Here is a 3,902-nt window from a genome sequence, read left to right as displayed (position 1 = left end):
TATTCATCAAGCATAATCTTCACCTGGAGTTTCAGAGCCAAATACAGTGGCTCTGCAGGAAAATATTGCATTACCTGAGAAATATTGTTTTTCCATCCTTTAGGTGTGAAAAAAGAGGTCAGATATTCCATATAATAATCCCTGGTTAGAAAATTTTAGCTTCTGAGAATTGTTGTGCTGTAGCAATCCAGAATAGAGATGCAGATAAGCTTCCAAATTGAAAATGACCCAGACATAGCCCATGAGGCCTCAGTTAACTGCAGTCTTAATTAAAGCCTGACTGTGGGCAGAAAAATGAAACAATAAAGTTCTTAAAAAATGCTTAGAGGTTGTTACAGTGGTTAGTAATGCTTTGCAATAGTGTGTGTGCCTTTTCAGTAATAAATGGATTGCATAAATGATAGATGTAGAAGCTCCCATAACCTGATGAGTTCATTATGGAATTAGATCTTTAACTCACATGCAAGACTAATGATAGAGGAAGAATGTTCATGCTGAAGCTGGTTGAATAGAATGGTAACTTAAAAGGCTTTAGAAGACATCAAAAATCTTTAAAAATCAAGTTACACAGGTAACAAGACCAGAATGTGCAGAGAAATCTAAGTTTTGATTTATTTATTTTTAATTAGTGAGTGCTCTGTGTAATGCAGCGAAACAAACCATGTTTGCCAGTGTTTCCCCACTTAATGTATTTTGTGAGAAAAGTCCACGTCCTGAAACATTTAAATCTAATTGCCTCTGACATCCCTGTGTCTATTTTTATATTTTTTAATTCTATTTTATATATTTCTCTTCTTGGTATCCTGTTCTTCCTTGATCTCTGTTCTCCCTCACTTTCACGTGACCTTTCTTACTGTTTTCAGCTTCTCTTTCCTTTCATCAGTGGGGATTTCAGTAGGGAGGCACTAAAACCTGCACAACCTCCTTAGGTGGGATGTTAGGGTGTGCTGGGATTTTGAGGATGTTCCTGTTTTGATCAGGAGCCTGAGAACTGGAAGATACTGCTGGAGGAAAAAGGCAAATCCTCTGCTCTCTGCTGCACAGGTATTTGCACACCTTCCCACCCTGTGTAAATCCTGCAGCAGCTTCCCCTCTCCTCCACTCTCTGTACTGGGAGAGCTTTGGGTTGTGATCTGGATTCACACTTCACATGAGTGTGGAGATTAATTAAGTGAGGGATGGATACCCAAGACATTTATAATTAACGCCCTAAGTAAGTCATAAAGCAGGACTGCAAAGATGAAAGCTCCCTGCTCGACTGATTTACTAAATCACACATTCCCTCTTGACCACTGTTTGAAGGGTCTGCACAGCCTTTGCCAGCTCTGTGCACGAGCTTAGAGAATTATTCACTTCAGAGCTTCCTGCACCATCAACAGCTCAGGATTTTTTCCAAGGAATGTTAAATCCTTTGAACCTGCATGGCTTCATAAGATCTGATTAAACCTTTTAGACCTGCCAGTGGATATTTTGCATATTGAAGGACTTCATCTCACCCTTAAATCTTGCTGGCTCATGGGGTTCCCCACATGAAAGGTGTCCTCCCTCAGCTTTGCAGATGCTTCTATTTTCATCCTGGAAAACTATGATGACTCTAAGGGGAAGTCTAAGAGGGAGAAAGTTTGAACCTTATTTTCTGCTACAGGGTGAGGACAATTTTCAGTTTCACTGGAAAATCACTATAAAAAATGAATAACAATTCTGGCCTCTTTCAAGGAGTTGCATACTTTTTCATTTCAGAGAGTGTGTTTGGAGTTTATTCCAACACTCCTGAAATATAAGAGAACCAGGGACAAGAAGGGAAGGCAGCATGGCTAAAAGCAAACTAAGGAGGTTATTAGAAGTATATTAGAAGTATAAAAGACACCCTTCAATAAGTGGAGTCCAAATGGAGATTGCAGAAAAGATAATAAGCCTTCTGGCAAGCTAAATGTGAAGCAATAATAAAGCTGGCCAAAAATGATTTTGAGGAGGAAGGGTTCAAAATTTAACAATAAAACCTTTTTTTTTTTTGGACACATCAAAAGCAGGAAGTTTGCCAGCAAGTTGATGGGGACAATATATTACTGAAATGTAGAAAGACCATTCTGGAAGGACAAGTCCATAACAGAGAAGCTGGACAGTATCACAAGGGGGAATGCTCATTAAGGAAGGCTTCTCTGTTGGAGCTGATTGCTGGGGACTGTCCTGAGAAACTGCTGATCCTGGGGCAGTTGGATAGTAAAGTGGATTTGAACAAATCAACACAGCAAAAGGGGTAAGGGCCACGTTCTACTGGTGCAATCTGTGCAAAATCTCTAAAGAAACTGAAGGAGCATCCACCTCTTATGGCACCTTACCCCTTCAGTCAGCCTTGGTTAAGAGATTAATGATATTCTGTGTCTGACTCTCCTTTCCCAAAAGACTTCAGGACAAGCAGGAATGACAAATGTGTGTCTGACTTTCATATTTCCAAAATGATCTAATATTCCTTTGTTACAGTCAAAACAGCAACAAAAAACCCAACCCAAGCCCCTGCTTATTGCAGAGCAAAACAGCTCAAATTTCCAGCCTCAGTTCTTTTGCATGAATAATTGTTCCAAATCCAGTTGAAAGGTAATATTGGGGTTTTATCTTTGCTTGATTTCAACAGGAGATCACTTTCTGTTCCAGCTTGAAGTCCTACCAGCTCCTTTGGTCTGATTCAGATTCATGCAGTGCCCAACTGGAGTGGAGAGGAAGAAACAATTCCACCCAAAAATCAGTGTCTGAGAGACATTTGGTGGTTTATATTTATGGGACAAAAGCTGGTGTTCCCATTTCCATGTGCATCAGCGTGGCTGGTTTGGAGGGCTGGCCTCAGCTCTGTTCCCTGTTCCCCCCAGTGCTCAGGGGGAAGATAAGGATTAAGTGATATTTTTGGTTAAGACGTACGAGAGCCACCTGGTCCCTGCCTGATCACCAGCATAAGCCAGAACAGCCAGCTCATATCCAATTTCCTCTGGTCCCTGTGGAGCTCTGGAAAGCAAGGGAAAAGCCTAGAGCTCTGCACTTCATCTCTTTCCTTCAGCATTCCCATTCCTTGGTACAAAAGCTGCCATCTGCCTGGAGGACTGGAGTACATATGAGGAAAAAATCCATTTTGCCCATCTTGTACCTGGCTGCACTTCTGTACAGAAAATGACTTCATCTGGCCCTTTTTTGCCCTCTATTTTTACAGTCAGTGCCATAAACAGCCTGTACACAAACACTCCCAGGAGCTGTAAGCAGGTAAGGTCTGTGTGGCAGGGCTGTGCTCAGTAACAGCACAAAGCTCCCATTCCTGTGCAGTAAAATTCTTCCTGCCTGTGTGGGACAGGGCTGGGACATTTTGTGTGTGGAGATGAACCCCCAATGCCTGCTGATATAAACCAGATGGGCTCATTCCATCCCAGTGCTTCCTAAGTACAGAGAATGTTGGTGGTGGTGATGTGTGGGCTTGCTACTTTCAGTTTAGGTCAAGGTTTAATTTCACTTTCAAAAAACAGGGTGGTCATTCCTAGCTGGAAAACTTTGATCAACTTATCTGAACAAAAAGATGAGCTTTACCAGAAATGGAGAATTGGAACCCAGCTGTACTTAAGAGGATCTTAAACACTGACTTCTGATCCCTAAACACATCTCACTTGTTTGTTTGTTTGTTTTATTTGAGGGTTTGTTTTGGCCTTACTCTTGCCATGAATGGCACATGGAGACAGTAACTGTAAATGAGAATCTCCAGGTGGTTGTTGCATTTGCTATACTTTAAGCTCCTGGTTTTGGTCCTCTTCACTTCAGACAAATTTTTTTGGGTGCTGTGGTGCTGGAATTGCCTGCAAAACCTTCAGGAATGAGCAGGCCTTTCAGAGGCACTGGAACACATAATGGAAAGGATCACCTGCTTA

The 3,902-nt window shown here is 41.6% G+C and overlaps 1 long non-coding RNA gene across 1 annotated transcript; it reads left to right on the top strand.

The window, feature by feature from the left end:
- The first annotated feature begins 954 nt into the window (after nt 1-954).
- Nucleotides 955-3,902, top strand: LOC143693495 (uncharacterized). Its single transcript, XR_013181199.1, has 3 exons — nt 955-1,044; nt 2,633-3,249; nt 3,671-3,902. It is a non-coding gene; the product is annotated as an uncharacterized LOC143693495 (long non-coding RNA).

Source organism: Agelaius phoeniceus, chromosome 2 (assembly GCF_051311805.1).
Source record: "Agelaius phoeniceus isolate bAgePho1 chromosome 2, bAgePho1.hap1, whole genome shotgun sequence".
Lineage (NCBI taxonomy): Eukaryota > Metazoa > Chordata > Aves > Passeriformes > Icteridae > Agelaius > Agelaius phoeniceus.
The sequence above is the reverse complement of the archived record's forward strand: the minus strand, read 5'-3'. Positions and strand labels throughout refer to the sequence as shown.